We start from the raw sequence: 17,187 nt of genomic DNA on the forward strand, positions 1-17,187 counted from the left end.
TGGGTTCTGTTTCCACAGCTGCAAGCTTGGCTTTCATAAGAGAACACTTTCAGATAAAGCTCAGGCCAGGGCCACTTTAGTTAGTTAGTTAGTTGCTCAGTCGTGTCGGACTCTTTGCGACCCCATGAATCACAGCACGCCAGGCCTCCCTGTCCATCACCAACTCCCGGAGTTCACTCAAACTCATGTCCATTGAGTCGGTGATGCCATCCAGCCATCTCATTCTCTGTCGTCTCCGTCTCCTCCCACCCCCAATCCCTCCTAGCATCAGACTCTTTTCCAGTGAGTCAATTCGTCACATAAGGTGGCCAAAGTATTGGAGTTTCAGCTTTAGCATCAGTCCTTCCAATGAACACCCAGGACTGATCTCCTCCAGAATGGACTGGTTGGATCTCCTTGCAGTTCAAGGGACTCTCAAGAGTCTTCTCCAACACCACAGTTCAAAAGCATCAATTCTTTGGCAATCAGCTTTCTTCACAGTCCAACTCTCACATCCATACATGACCACGGGAAAAACCATAGCCTTGACTAGACGAACCTTGGTTGGCAAAGTAACGTCTCTGCTTTTTAATATGCTATCTAGGTTGGTCATAACTTTCCTTCCAAGGAGTAAGCGTCTTTTAATTTCCTGGCTGCAATCAGCATCTGCAGTGACTTTGGAGCCCCCAAAAATAAAGTCTGACACTGTTTCCACTGTTTCCCCATCTATTTCCCACGAAGTGATGGGACCAGATGCCATTATAGACCTACTACTTCAGACTCTCTGGGGCTGTCCTGCCAGCACCGGCTCTCCTAAAGCCTCTCCCGGGGAGATCTGATGCATAGTTTAGGTTGAGAAACACATTCGCATGAGGCTTCACACGTCCTGGTTTTAAATAGAATCCTGAACTGAAGAGCCATGTTTGCTACTAAAGACGTTAAATTTTTTAAATTATGTGTCTTCCCTTCTGAGAGGTTTTTTTGACATTTATTCACAGTCATATTTAGAACAATTTCAATGATTCAGTGGTGTGTTATGCCCCCAAGTCCCCTTCCTCACCAGACACTCAGGCAGATAGTGGGGAGGGAATGCACCTCGGTCCTGGCGGCAGGAGGATGGATTGAGTTCCATTTTCTAGGTTACTGCTCTGCTGACCATCCCTCTGGGTTGCTGAGCTCAGGCAGGGGGCCTCACACTAGGCTACAGAATTCCTGTGACCAGAGGTTGGAGCTAAGATCAGAGATCCGTTACCAGGGAAACGGAAGCTGGGTCCACGTGATTTGAAAAGACAGGGAAAACAACTAAGTAGAATTTCAGATGCAGGGTGGGTTCTGGGAGCCTGTCCAGAGCCATTGATTTGTGGTCACACAATGGGTGCCTGTGCGTAAACACAGAGACACTCTCGACGTGTGCTCACTGGGGATTGTGTCCTGACATGCACAGCGACTGTTTCTGGAGGGAGCATCTAGGACATGTGGAGGAGGCAGGACCCAGAACGTGTAAGGAGCAGGGGCACTTCTCCTTGGTACAAGAGCAATGGCATATCATTTCCCACATGTCTCAGTTGGACATCTGCCATTACCTTCCTAAACTGCTTTAATGAGGTATAATTACATACCACAAATCACACCCATTCAATGCATCCAGTGCAGTGACTTTCAGTAACTTCACACAGTGGTGCAACCACCACCACAGTGCAGCTGTGGAACACTGCCAGCACTGCAGAAAGGTTCCATGTACCCATCAGCAGCCGTCCCCCAACAGGACCTGCAGGCCCAGGCATTTCCTCTCATCTAATATCTGTCTCTGTAGATTTGCCCTTTCTGGGCCTTTCATATCAACGGACTCCTGCACGAAGTGGCCTTTTGTGTCTGGGTGCTTTCACTTAGCATAATGCTTTGGAGGCTCACGCATGTGGCAGCAGAAAGCAGAAGTTCATCACTTTTCATCCATCCATGCTGTTCCACTGTATGGCTACAGAATACTTTGTTTAGCACCCCCCAGCAGACAGATTTTTAGGCTGCTCCACTATTTGGAGATTACAAACAGTACTGCTGTGAAAGACATCTATGGACAAGTATTTGTGTGGACGTAGGTTTCATTTTTCATTTCTCCATGATTTCTTCTTTTGCACGGTGCACAGGCTAGACCCTTCAGTCAGTGTGGAATAGAGGTGGTTGAAGCAGACCTCCTTTCCTTGGTCTGGATCTCAAGAGGCAAGCACTCATTCAGACACTACTAGATGTGATGTGACGAGAGCTGGATGTTTCTCAGGGATGTCCTTCAGCACCACGACGACGATCCCTTCTATCCTGAGTTGGCTGGCCGTGTTTATTGATTTAGTTGTTTACTTATTTGTCATGAACGGGTCTTGAACTGTGTCAAATGCTTTCTCTTTGTCTGTCAAGATGACAGGTGGTTTCTGTGCTTCATTATATCAATACACTGTTTCCCATAACTGAAGTTGAGTGTTGGTCCAATACTGCAATCCTGGGAAACATCTTGCACAGCCCTTTGCAAAAGGTCTCTCGATTTGACTTCCTGATACTGTGTTGAGGGTGTATGCATCGCTATTCATGATAGATATGGATCTGTAGCTTTCTGGTGATGTCAAGTCTGGCTTTGGTACTGGGGTAATACTGTGCTTATAGGATGAATTAGGAAATGTTTCCTCTTCCCTCCTGTCTATTCAGGAAGAATCTGTGAAGGATGGGTGCTATTTCTTCTTCAAACATTTGATAGATTTCACTGATGAAACCAGGAGGCCCAGGACTTCCCTTTGTGGGAAGGTCTTTAAATGAACGGCTCAATATCATTGCTTGCTACAGGTACATTCAGATTTATTATGTGGCCACTGCATTTAAGCCAACGCCCATCCAGTATTCTCTGGCCTGTTGGTTCCTATGGCTCGGTCTCTGGCCTAGAATTTGACGTGCTGGACATCTCTGCACATCACAGGATTCTGGCTCCTGCTCTGTAACTGGGGAGAGGATGCTGTCTCAGAAATGAACCCAGATCATCAACACCCAATAGGCAGGTTGGGGATACAGACTTTGAGGTGGGGAGGGGGTGGCACTGCTGCTATCCTCATTTACAGCCACCCATCAATTCTCCGGGCCCCCTCATGCAGGCTGTGAGTAATTCTGCAGTTGGGATGGGCACAGCAAGAACCCAGAGTACCCTGTCTCCTCCCCCGCCATGTCCACTTCATCTACCCTGATCCTTGCCACTCCTCTCGTCTCCTAGCAACACAGCCTCACAGGGGATCAGTGATGCCCTCGCCACCACATCTAAGGGTGTCAGATCTCCTCTATGCTTAATGACTCAGCTCTCAAGGGCAGGGACTGGCCATTCAATCTCGCCTCACCTCTCCGTCTCAACAGCCAACCTGGCATGGCATGGATGGGATGTAACATAAACAGTGAAAACCTTCATGATTGGCTAAATGAGGGACTGTGGATGGCGTGATTGAACTGCGTTGGCTGCTGCAGTGAGTCCATCGCATCACATCCTGGGGAACTTGTGCCAGGTGGGGATGACAATCCCTGCCCCAGTGCATTGTGGCTAGCATCAATGACGTACCTTATCCAGACTTGGTGTGCCAGCAGCTGTGGACAGACATTGAAGTCACCGGGTCATCTCACTTCACCCCAGCCTTTACGGAGGGTACAGTTGGGGATGCTCTGTCAGAAATAAACCTGCACTCATATGGCCTATTAGTCTGTGACAAAGGAGCCAAGAACATCCATCAGGGAAAATGCTCTCTCTTCAAAAAATGGTTATGGGAAAACTGGGCCCTTTTCTTACACAACATTAAAAAATAAACAACAACAGAAGATTAAAGACTAAATTGTTAGACCTTAAACCATAAAGCTCCTAGAAGAAAACGTAGCCAGTACGCTCTTTGACATAGGTCTTAGCAATAGTTTTGTTGACATGACTCCTCATGCAAGAGCAACAAAAGCAAAAATCAAAAAATGGCAGTTCATCAAACTAAAAAGCTTTTATACAGCAAGGGAAACCATCAACAAAAGAAAAAGGCAACCTGCTGAGTGGGAGAAGATATGAGCAAGTGATACACATCCGAAAAGAGGTAGATATCCAAAACTGCTAAAGGACTCATAGAAAGTACTGGGAAAAACACCCAAAACCCGATGTAAAATGGGGCAAAGCACTGAATAGACATTTCTGCAAAGAAGAGATACAGATTGCCAATAGACATATGAAAAGATGCTCAACACCTCCTCATCAGGGATTAAAAAATCAAGACCACAGTGAAGTACTTCCTCATACCTCTCAAGTAGCTATTATCAAAAAGACAAGTAAGAAATGTTGGCGAGGATGTAGAGAAAAGGAAACCCTCATGCAGTTTTGGTGTAAATGTACATTGGTGCAGCCACTATGGAGACAATGAGGGTTTCCTCAAAAACTGAAAACTAGAACTACCATATGACCCAGCAGTTCCACTTCTCCGTATTTTTCTCAAGAATAGAAGAAACACTAGTCACAAAAGATATATGTGCTCCTCTGTTCACTGCAGCGTTATTTACAGCCAAGGGGGGCCAAGATACAGAAGGAACCTAAGTGCCCATCGATAGATGAATCAAAAAGGAAGAAATGGTGTACACACACACACACACACACACACACAGTGGAATATGACTCAGCAATAAAAAAAAGAATGATATCTTGTCATTGTCGACAACATGGATGGATGTAGAGGGTATGATGCCAAGTGAAACTAGGCACACAGGGAAAGACAAATACCTCACAGTTTTATTTATATGTGGAACCTCAGAAATAAAATAAGAGAACACGGGAAACAAGACAGAAATAGAGTCAGAGACACAGAGAACAAACTGGTGGTTACCAGAGGAGTAGGGAGATGTGTAAAACAGGGAAGGGATTAGGAGATTGAAACTTCCAGTTATAAAAGAAGTCATGGGAATGGAATGTACATACAGGGAATATAGTCAATAATCTTGCAATAAATCTCTGTGGTGACACATGGAAACCAAACGTATCGTAGCAATCCATTTCATAATGTTTTAAAATATGGAATCACTCTGTTGTGCACCTGAAACAAATATAATATCACATGTTAACTTTGGGCCTCCTCAGTGGTTCAGCAGTAAGGAATCCTCCTGCAATGCTGGAGCTGCAGGAGGCCTGGGTTGGTTTCCGGGGTTGGGAAGATCCCATGGAGGAGGGCATGGCAACCCACTCCAATATTCTTTCCTGGAGAATCCCATGGACAGAGGAGCCTGGCGGGCTACAGTCATGTGGTTGCAAAGAGTTGGACATGGCTAATGTGACTTAGCATGCATGCAGGCATCGCAACTGTAAAGAAGAAATAAAGAGTGGGGTCTCTGAAATGGAGGATGCTGAGCTTTGTGTGTCATTTTTTACTGGCGACCTGTATGACTCTGAGCAATCCCCTTAATTTCTCTGTCCTCTGCTTTCTCACCTCATCAATTAGGGTTGAAATCTTCCAAAATGATGGCTCTTTGAAGGAGGAGTAAATAAGGTGACAGAAAGAAATATATTGAATGTGGTCTGATACCTGGTAAAGGATGGACAACCTTGAAATGCCATGTTAGTCCTGCTAAACGTGCCCACACTGACTAAATTCATGCCTCTGAGTTTCAAGAAGAAAAGCTCCCTTGGAGCTGGGAGACAAGTCCTGCAAGATGGGTTGAGCTCTGAAGCTCTCTGATGAGATCACAAGTTCAGACTCCAATAAATATACCTGTTCTCAAGCGCCTCTGTCTGCAGAAGACTCGTGGATTTCTGCAAAAATACAGCCCTCAGGACTAGATGAGAGCACAGACTGACAGACAGCAGAATTTATTTTCACTGCTGAAGAATCTCACAAGCACTTGCTGGCTACACAACACTGGGCTCTGAGTGTGGGGAAGAAAAGTACATTTCATCACTCATGTCTCCTGTAATGAAAAGGGAAGCTATTTGTTATTAGGGGAAAGATGTTTGTGAATCACAGATCTGAGAAAGGTGTTACAGTCAGAATACATAAGGAATTTTAAAATTGCAAAGGACAAAATGTAGTGAAGGAGGACAGATCCTTGTGCCAGGGGTTGGGTTGTGGGAGGGGAAACCAGAAAGGGGCAGCACCTGGGCATTTTTAGGGTGATGGATGTAGCCTGTGTCCTGTTCATGGTGGTGATCACTGGAATCTCTCTCTGTGTCAGAGCTCAGAGAGCTGCACACCGAAAGACAAGCAGGCCAGGAATTCCCTGGTGGTCCAGTGGTTAAGAATGTGCCTGCCATATAAAATTACTACACAGAAACCCCTTGCATTCCTATAAACTAATAAGGAGAAATCAGAAACAGTAATTAAGGAAACAATCCCATTTTCACCATTGCAATGAAAAGAATAAAATACTTAGGAATAAATATATGTAAAGAAACAAAAGACCTGCATACAGAAAACTATAAAAAAAAAAAGATGAAAGACATCAAAGATGACACAAATAGATGGAGAAATGTACCACGTTCTTGGATTGGAAGAATCAGTATAGTGAAAATGACTCTACTACCCAAAGCGATCTATAGATTCATGACAATCCCAATCGAACTACCAAAGGTATTTTTCACAGAACTAGATCGAATAATTTCACAGTTTGTATGGAAACACTAAAGAGTCCAAATACCCAAAGCAACCTTGAGAAAGAAGAATTGAACTGGAGGAATCAACCTTCCTGACTTTATACTACAAAGCTACAGTCATCAAGTATTATGGTACTGGCACAAAGACAGAAATATAGATCAATGGAACAAAATAGAGAACCCAGAGATAAATCCACACACCTATGCACACATTATCTTTAACACAGTAGGCACAAATATACAATGGTGTAAACAAAGTGTCTTGACACGTGATGCTGGGGGAAATGCTGAACCACGTGTCAAAGAATGAAATTGGAAGATTTTCTAACCCCATACACAAAAATAAACTCAAAATGGATTAAAGGCCTAAATGTAACACCAAAAACTATAAAACTCTTAAGAGGAAACCACAGGCAGAACACTCTCTGACATATATCACAGCAAGATCCTCTATGACCCACTTCCCAGAGTAATGGAAATAAAGACACAAACAAACAAAAGGGACCAAATTAAACTTAAATGCTTTTGCACAATGAAGGAAACTATAAGCAAGGTGAAAAGACAGCCCTCAGAACGGGAGAAAATAATAGCAAATGAAACAACTGACAAAGAATGAACGTCCAAAATATACAAGCAGCTCATGGAGCTCAACACCGGAAAAACGAACAACCCCATAAAACGTGGGCAAGAGACCTAAACAGACATTTCTCCAAAGACATACAGATGGCTACCAAACAAGTGAAGAGATGCTCAACATCACTCGTTATTAGAAAGCTGCAAATCAAAACCACAATGAGGTATCATCTCACACAGGTCAGAATGGTCACCATCAAAAAATCTACAAACAATAAATGCTGGAGATGGTGAGAAGAAAAGGGAACCTTCTTCCACTGTTGGTGGGAATGCAAACTGGAACAGCCACTACAGAGAACAGAGTGGAGATTCCTTAAAAAACTGGGAATAGAAGTGCCACACGACCCAGCAGTCCCACTGCTGGGCATACCACCCTGAGGAAACCAAAAGTGAAACAGACCCATGTACCCCAGTGTTCACAGCAGCACTATATACAATAGCTAGGACATGGAAAGAACCTAGATGTCCATCGGCAGATGAATGGATAAGGAAGTTATTGTGCATATAAATAATGGAACATTACTCAGCTATGAAAAGGAACGCATTTGAATCCGAGCTAATGAGGTGGATGAACCTGGAGCCTGTTATACAGAGAGAAGTACGTCAGAAGGAGAAGCACAAATACTTATATTAATGCATATATATGGAACTTAGACGGTAGCAGTGATTCTACATGTAGGGAAGCAAAGGAGACAGAGACGTACAGAACACACTTTTCAACTCGGTAAAAGAAGGCGAGGGTGCGATGAATTCAGAGAATAGCAGTGAAACATATACATTACCATATGTAAAAGAGATGACCAGTGCAAGTTCAATTCATGAAGCAGGGCACCCAAAGCCGGTGCTCTGGGACAACCCAGAGGGATAGGGTGGGGAGGGAGGGGGCATGGGGGTTCAGGAAGGGAGGACACATGTATACCTGGGGCCGATTCTTGTTGATATATGGGAAAAACCATCACAAGATCATATAGTAATTATTCTCCGATGAAAATAAATTAATGATTTAAAAAATAAAACAGGAACCACCTGCCAATGCAATGGGGCAGGCGTTCAGTCCCTAGTCCGGGAAGATTCCACGTGCTGCAGGGCAACTAAGACTGTGTGTCACAACTACTGAACCCACCTGATCCGACGACTGAAGCCCTCGAGCCTAGAGTCCATGCTCCGCAACAAGAGAAGTCTCTGAAATCAGAAGCGCATGCACCGCCAATTAGAGAGCAGTCCTTCTCCACAACTAGAGAAAGCCCTCGTGCAGCAACAAAGACTCAGTGCAGCCAACAATAAATAAACAAATAATAAGAAAGACAACCGGGCCAATCTCACTGTATGTTCATTTGAAAAATCCAATGGTAGATACCGAAGTAAGTGCATCTCTCTATATTCTTAGAATAATCATATCTTGGGTGAAGCTAACAAAAATTACATCACAGGCTATATTAAAACTTTAGATCAGCTTCCCAGGCACTGCTCTTTTCTAGAGAGCTACTTGTCTCAGAGAACTGTTACTTAGGACCTTTAGTCACCAGAACTGCGGCCTCCACCACATTCAAGGGCAGGAAACAAAACACATTAGGAAGACACGGTTAAAATCCTATGAGGTTACGAGTTGCCTGTGACCAGTGGCTAGGATGAACACACATCCCAGAAAGAGTCGAGAAACATTTCAGTAACTGAAACCTGTATTTCAACCACTTAGTTCAGTTCTTTTAAGGCCACTGCTATCCTCTTAAACAAACACTTGGTGTGAAACACTTGGAAAATGACCTTAATCCAATTCGCTGCCAACCTCTATTCACATGTCACAAGGAGTGTCTCATGACGATATTTCCTCACCTAGAAAGCCAATTCTCAGATAAAGAAAAGAATTTCACACGCACACCTTCTGAAGAAATACTGATATTTTAGAAACTGACTCACAACGAACCCATGGTTCACCATTCTTTTCTCTCTTCTCCCTCCATCCAATCTGAGAAATGAATATTTGGCCATGCTGTCTGATTTGCCCACCAAGTTGCTCATACCACACACAGGATGTTGTTACAAGTGAGCCTATACACAAGGCATTGACACCAGCCAACCCTACTGAAGTCGGCTATCTGGGGGGCAGGGAGGTGGCCGGGGCAATAAATTCATCATCTCATTTCCTTCATCACCCTACCCCATTCCATTCCCTGCAGTCATTTGGCCCAAACGAATAAAGATCTAGCACAAAATCGCTGCTTAAAGCACCACTGTGTCAAGTTTCCTTCGTCATCACATGTGGCTTCTGAGGCCAGGGAACAGATTTTACCTGAGATGAGTAAACCTAGAGAGACAGCCCACTGGCCAGAGATTCTGGGTGGGAGGTGATGTCTCTCAGTGCATTCTTTACGACCCCATGGACCAAGGCCCACAAAGCTCCTCTGTCCAGGGGATTCTCCAGGCGAGACTACTGGAGTGGGTTGCCATGCCCTCCTCCAGGGAAACTTCCCGACCCAGCAATTGAACCCAGGTGTCTTAATTCCGCTGCACTGCAGACAGATTCTCTACCGCTGAGCCTCCGGGGAAGCCCATGACAAACCCAGACCGCATATTAAAAAGCGGAGACACCACTTTGGTGACAAAGGTCTGCAGAGTCAAAACTATGGTTTTTCCAGTAGTCGTGTACAGATGTGTGAGTTGGATCATTAAGTGATGCTGAGTGATGCCTTCGAATTGTGGTGCTAGAGAGATGAGCCTTTAGAATCCTTCGGACAGGAAGGAGAACAACCCGGCCAATCCTAAAGGAAATGAACTCTGAATACTCACTGGCAGGACTGATGCTGAAGCTGCAATACTTTGGCCACCTGACGCAAATAGCTGACTCATTGGAAAACACCCTAATGCTGGCAAAGATCGAAGGCAGGAGGAGAAGGGGTAGACAGAGAGTGAGATGGTTAGATAGCATCACCAACACAATGGACATTAATTTGATCAAACCCAGGGAGATAGTGTAGGACAGAGGAGCCTGGCTGCAGTCCATGGGCTCGTTAATAGTCAGACATGACTGAGCGACTGAACAACCACCACCACCACCCTACCTTTGAGCTTCCCTAAGGTGCCACAGCCCCACTCTCAGCAGGGCTAAGAAGCTTTCTGTGTCTGTCAGTGCTAAAGGTTGAGACTTAATGTCTTCACACTCTCAGTGCCCCTGCGTAGCGTTGATGATGGGTCCTTAGAACCCTCATCACTCCCTCCAAGAACTCGGACCAGGGAGCCTTCTCAAAACAGTAATGGAGCACCCTACACTGGTACAGAATTGGGAGTTGTAGGGGTTTACCCCTCTCAATGTGTTTTCTCCCTTTACATTCACTTCCACATTTCTTCCTTGAGTCCCCCAATCCAACTCCGCTCAGCCCCAACTGCTTCCTGTAACAAGCTGCACCTGCAACTCTAGCACATCTCTAGCACCACATGCACAGCGTGGGTGCATGTACTCCCCGCGCTATGTATCTTCTTTCTCCTCTCTCTTCGGAATCTGTCAACTCCCAGACATCACATAAAGGGCTCCAGATCGCCCACAAAGGGGGCTGTGCTGCAGGGGAGGCTGTGACTCTCATCCACAGCCTGGGTCAAAGCAGGACTGTTATAAGCGCCACAAGCTGCCCCACTGCATCATGGGAGCCAAAAGAGCAAAGGTCTGAAAGTCCTAACAGACATTTTTGTGGATAGAACACCAGTGTCTTCCTTGGGACCTGTGAGCTGTTGTTTGGTTTGGGCCTATAGCGTCAGTGACCTTTTTCACAATGCTTGCAGTCTTAGCTAGACTTTCATCAGAACTCTCTACTCCCCACAGCCCGCCACCTACTGTACCAAGGATATTACTTCTGACTTCAGTGCGCCGATTGGGTTTTCACCTGGCAGGGATAAAAACACAACTTTTTTATGCTGAAACCTCAAGATACCTGAGGAGAACGAGTCTTCAGAAAGTCCATTTTTCAATTCTAATAGAAAAACTGCCTATGTAACAATGAAGATACAACAAATTAAAATAATAATAAATGTTATTTGGAAATTATCCAGAATGGCACACTTAAGAGAAAAAAAACTTAGTATGTGGTCTATTGCCTTCCAGGTTTTGTTCTCTGCATTTAAGAGAATTATGAGATGGGGGAGGTAATGTCTTCATGATATTGTATCTGTTGTTCTATCTGTTTATCACTATGGCTATGCTACTTTCCATAATGATGAGGGTGCTCCACTCATGTTGGTCAGAGGAAACACTGTTTAGACCTCGGAATGGACCAGGAACTGTTCTCTGTGATGAGTGCATGTTGACATGACACCCCATGGTCTTTCATGCACTTAGGATACACTGTGTTCAATCCATACACAGATCCACAGTAATGTTTCACGTGGATGGAGATGTTGATCTGCCTTTTGATCCAGAGTACACCAGGCAGTGCACTGTATTCCAGATTGGGGGTCAGACACCACACCTGGCTGTTTCTCTCTGGCCTGGGCACCAGTGTGACTCAGCTCTTGCCAGCTAGGTGACTTTGTGCAGATTCATTCACCCATCAACGCCTACGAGTCTCTGCTCCTCAGCTGCTGAAAGGGATGACAGCATTAAACATGCTCACCTCACAGTGTTGCTATGAGTACTCAAAGACTTCATTATGCGTATATCTACGGAGAGCTAAGCACGGTCCAGAAGGGGAGCTCTTCTTCTTGTGTCTCTTCACTTCTGTTTCCACTTGTACTACTATCCCCCTGTCCCCGCCCCCACGCTTTCACCTCCCCCACCCCTACTCTCTCTCCCCTGTGCCCCAGTCCTCAGACTCTCCATCCCAAAACACAGCTGAACATCTCCTCACCATTTACCCCAGAAAATACCCATACCATCCCCCTTGGAGTAAACAGTCATGAATATTAGCGGAAAAAATAAGAAACACAATAAATGGGCAATGTTAAAACTACATAAGAAATAAAGCATTACTGATGAATTTCGGACTGCTCTTTTCGTATCTTCATCAGAATCAGATATTCAGAATTTGATATACGAGAATTAGAATTGATAAAACAATGGCAGAAAAGGTAATGCAATGTGGTTCCTTAAATAAGACCTATCAAAATGGAGGCACATGGTGTGTTCACGGATGGAGAAATTCAATATAATCAGGATGTCAGTAGTCCCCATGCAGATCCATCAATTTCATACAATTCCAGTCAGAAATCCTGGCAGGACTTTTTTATACATATAGACTAAGTGATGATAACATTTCTGTGGTAAGGCAAATGAACTAGAATAGCCAAATGATTCTGAAAAACTATGCTGAAGGATTAAGACTAACCTGAAATCTACTTTGCAGCTTCAACCAAAAGTTGTAAGCAACTAAGTGCCTATGGAGGGATGAATGGATACAGAAAACGTGATGACACCGGTCAGAATGGCCACCATCAAAAAGTCTACAAACAACAAATGCTGGATAACGCATGGAGGAAGGGGAACCCTCTTACACAGTTGATGGGAATGCAAACTGGTACAGCCACTATGGAAAACAGTGTGGGATTCCTTTAAAAACTGCGAATACAACTGCCATGTGACCCAGCAATCCCACTGCTGGGTATACACCCCGAGGAAACCAGAAGTGAAACAGACACATGTACCCCAATGTTCACGGCAGCACTGTTTACAATAGCTAGGACATGGAAGCAACCTAGATGTCCACTGGCAGACGGATGGATAAGGAAGTTGTGGTACAGATACAGTGGAATATTACTCAAGTATAAAAAGGAACGCACTTGAGTCAGTTCTAATGAGGTGGATGAACCTGGAGCCTATTATACAGAGTGAAGTAAGTCAGAAAGAGAAAGAGAAAGAGTGTACATTAATGCATATATATGGAATTTAGAGAGACGGTACCAATGACCATACATGCAGGGCAGCAAAGGAGACACAGATGTAAAGAACAGACTCTGTTGTGGGTGGGATGATCTGAGAGAATAGCACTGAAACACGTACATTACCATATGTAAAATAGATGACCAGTGTTAAGTTCCATGCATGAAGCAGGGCACCCAAAGCCGGTACTCTGGGACAAGCCAGAGGCATAGGGTGGAGAGGGAAGTGGGAGGGGGGTTCAGGATGGAGGGACACGTGAATCCCTATGGCAGATTCATGCTGATGTATGACAAAAACCTCAAAATATTGTAAAGTAATTATCCTCAAATTAAAGGGAATTAATTTCAAAAGAAAATGTGGCGATATATACAATGGAATATTATTCGGTCAGAAAGAAGAAAATTCTGCCTTTTGCAACAACATGAATGGACTTCAAAGTCTTTATGCTAAGTGAAAAAAGTGAAAGAGAGAAAGACATATTGTATGTTCTCACTTATATGCAGAATCTAAAAAATCAAACTTACAGAAATAAGAGTTTAGAATGGTGGTTTCCAGGGCCTGGCGAAAATGTTGAATACAGGGTACAAACTTCCAGGTATGAGATGAATAAGTTACGTGGATCCAATGTATAGTATTGTGAGTATAATGAACAAAACTGTATAATACAGTGAAAGCTAAGAGGGTAGATCTCAGATGTTATTTCCTCAACAATTTTTAAAAAGGATTATGTGAGGGGATAGAGGGCCAACCCTCCCGTGGTAATCGTTTTGCCAAATATGTGTGTACCAAATCATCCCATTGGCATCTTAAACGTACAGGTGATATGTCAATATTACCTCAAAAAAAGTGGAAAAAATAAGAGAGTCCTGAGTGTTTCCTGTGGGAGAGCCCTCAAGCTACATTCTGTGTCGCTCTGATATCTCCCCATCATTCCTGAACTTTCCCTTATTACTGACATGACAAGGTGAACCAGGCTCATTTATCCTTTCCTTCCTCAGCCTGGGAACCCATCATTTAGTGGAGAAAGGTGTTCAGAAGCTAGGATCTGGGGACTGGTGTAATTATTGCCATTGGAATGCTGCTGTTTCCACTAACTTGGGAATATATGTGTGTACACAATCACACACACAGAAACACATAGACACACATCTAGAGTCATACATCAGTCTAGCCACATATGCACACCTATCGAATAAAAGTAGTTTGCATGGAGACCTTTAATTCCAGCAGAATTCCTCAGAATTTGTTCTAGTTTACTTCCTTTCCATAATGGAAATTCCCTTTCCCGAAAATGACAGACGTGGCTTTCAGCATTCTTATGTATTTGCTGAGTTGATGAATCCCAACGCATGTAAGTGATCCCTCCTCCACAAAAGGGTCCTCCTCACAATGTATGCAGAACCAACCCTTGCCCTTGACTTCCACACCTCACTCAAGCTAGAATCCATGAAACAGCCTCCTTCCCACCCAATCCCCAGGGACACCCTTCTTTCCACCTTGGGCTCTGACTCTCCAGGCAGGGATGCCCCTTTACACATACACATGCCTTGCCTAATGGCTTTAGGACTGACTTGCTCAGGCACAAAAAAAGGGAAGGGAAAGCAAGGGTCGGGACAGGAAAACGTGAATATGTCCTAATACAGTCAGTCAATCAACGTGAACTGGGCCAAACCCAAGCAATGGATGAAGCCAATCGTTTTTTTTTTTTCCCTCATTGTCCTCCAACTTCCTTTCCTGCCTCTGTCCTTTGCCCCAGTTCCTTTTTCCTTCTTAAGTCCTGCCCTCCATCAAGAGTACCAATGTTACGAGGCATGATTCCCACATTATAACTGATCTCTGCTGCTTGGCTGACATTCAGCGTGACATCGCTGTAGTTGGGACACTCAAACTCTCTCTCTCACATGATGGACCAGAAGGTTTCACTCCTAATTTCAGGGATAGGTAGGAGAGAAGGTACAGGGCACATGTTGGAGTCTTCAGTCCTTCATCTGTGAAATGTGGATGATCATAAATTGTGGGAGAAACAGAGACAGCAGCAACCAGACCCCTTTCCATGAGTGCTACATGCCAAACCCAGTGCATCACACGACTCCTTGACATTCAGGAGCACGCCAAGTAGATTTCTATGCCAGGACAGTTGCATTTGTTGTTCCTTCTGCCTGGAATGCTTTTCCCTTAGATAACCCCACGGCCTACTCCCTCACTTCCTCCAGATCTCTGCTTACTTGCCATCTTTCAGGGAGACTTTCCTTCATTATCTTGAGTAAAATAATAAAATTATACCCACATATACCCTTTCCCCTGAACTAGCATTATCTTTCTTCATAGTGCCTGCCACCCTTGATTTATTTACTGACCACCAAGTCTATGAAAGGAGACTTGGTCAGTTCTGTCCTGTCACAAACTCCTCCAATAGTGCTCAGGTCTATGGCAGGTGCTCAGAAAACATTTGCTGAAGGACAGTCTAGAGCCAGGCAACACACACTGCTAACATGCACAGGTACCCTCCAAGACGTGCACTGGCCCCACTGTATTAATTATGATACAAACTGAGATTCCAGGAGACAACTGCACACAGCATGTCAGGTTCCAGGCCTCGGAATCATGTCTGCCAGCTTCCAAACCCTCATTTCCTGGAGAGAGACCTCCAAGAACAGCCAAGACCATAAGAGATTTTACTTCTGACACAAAGACTCCAAGCAGCTCAGATGGATACCAAGAGACACCAAAAAGAGCTCACTGAATCTCTGCACAGAGAGCACACAACTCGTCTCAGACCCTCAAACACAACTAAGACAATAACCATGCACACTGTGACAAAGACCCTCCAAAAAGACCAAAGTCTTCCAGACAGAAACAAATGAGAACTGCACAGATACTTCACATCATGGAGACTGACTCCCAAACCACTCGACACTTACCAATCTAATACAAAAACCCTAAACGGAAAGACAGAACTTTTAATAAGTCAAGAACATCATATAACCTTTAGATAAAGTCGCCAGACAAATGGAAAACCTGCACCCTGTGTACGCATCCCCAAGCAGCTGACAGTTTACACCTTTAGACAAACCCATCCTTAAAGCAGCTCAGAGACATCACAACTTGGTGCCCAGAATCAAAAACTCAGAGCTCTCACGATCTCAGGTGCACACGCCTACACAGAGATCTCACACCCAGGGACTGAAATGCCAGAAAGCTCCAAAAACGCACACCCCGGAATACAGGCACACGCATCCTAGGGGCTCTGTACTATGGCTCACAAAATCCACTCAGATCAAATATCCCGCCACTCACAACTCCGCCCAAAGGCTCAAGGAGATCAAATGTACCCAGACAGCACCTGTGTTGCCACACGTAGAGATACACAAGCCCAGGCTCCCTGACACAGGTTACTCTCCAGGGAGAGACAGCACACTCAGAGACCTCTCTCTGGACATGAATTGCATGCATTTGTGTGAATGACCGTGCGCTGCCACAAGATCCAGACTGAGCGAGAGCTAAAGAAGACTGAAACGCCGTCACCATGCACAGCCAAAGACTGCGCCAAACCTCGCCCCTAACCAAGGCAGCTATTCGACCCCTTCGGGAAAAGCAATAAAACTTGGAGAAAAATTGTATGCTCTAAAAAGCCGCGCACCGCAACAACCTCTCACCCTCAGTTCCAGCTCTGTGATCCCAGTACCTCTAACAGCCAGCCAGCCAATTGGAACTGGCCATGAGAGGAAGCAGGGCGGAAGTCGCGGGACTTCCGGCGCCTATTCGCGCCCTGGAAGAGCTAATTCCGGCGATCACGCGGTGACCAATCAATGCCCAGAACGCTTCCGTGACGCCTTACCCCAAACTGGCAGCCCATCTCGCTCCGTAGCCGTCCCCCCTTGGATGTAACCATGTAGAAACGAAGGGGTGGAATTGGAAACGTGACGAAGACAGTTGCAGCTTAATACTTGTGTCAATCGGCCTCAAATGCAGCGGGAAGACGGAATAGAGCGAATGGACCCAGTGGTGCCATGGGTGGCTCCGCTAGGAACTCTGGTCGATGCCCGACGCGGTGTAAAGGTACTCTCTTTGTTGTCATACGCCC

At 44.9% G+C, this 17,187-nt stretch overlaps 1 long non-coding RNA gene across 2 annotated transcripts; it reads right to left on the bottom strand.

Annotated features, from left to right (window-relative positions):
• Nucleotides 1–945: 945 nt before the first annotated feature.
• Nucleotides 946–16,826, bottom strand: LOC148773308 (uncharacterized). Of its 2 annotated transcripts, XR_016036815.1 has the most exons (4): nt 16,760–16,824; nt 8,364–8,422; nt 3,563–3,701; nt 946–2,960 (listed from the first exon to the last, which is right to left on the bottom strand). It is a non-coding gene; the product is annotated as an uncharacterized LOC148773308 (long non-coding RNA). The 2 variants fall into 2 exon arrangements; XR_016036816.1 differs by lacking the exon at nt 8,364–8,422 and having other exon boundaries at nt 16,760–16,826.
• Nucleotides 16,827–17,187: the final 361 nt, after the last annotated feature.

The sequence above is a fragment of the Moschus berezovskii genome, chromosome X (assembly GCF_049115385.1).
Source record: "Moschus berezovskii isolate FMDL1 chromosome X, NW_MosBer_1.0, whole genome shotgun sequence".
NCBI classification, from domain to species: domain Eukaryota; kingdom Metazoa; phylum Chordata; class Mammalia; order Artiodactyla; family Moschidae; genus Moschus; species Moschus berezovskii.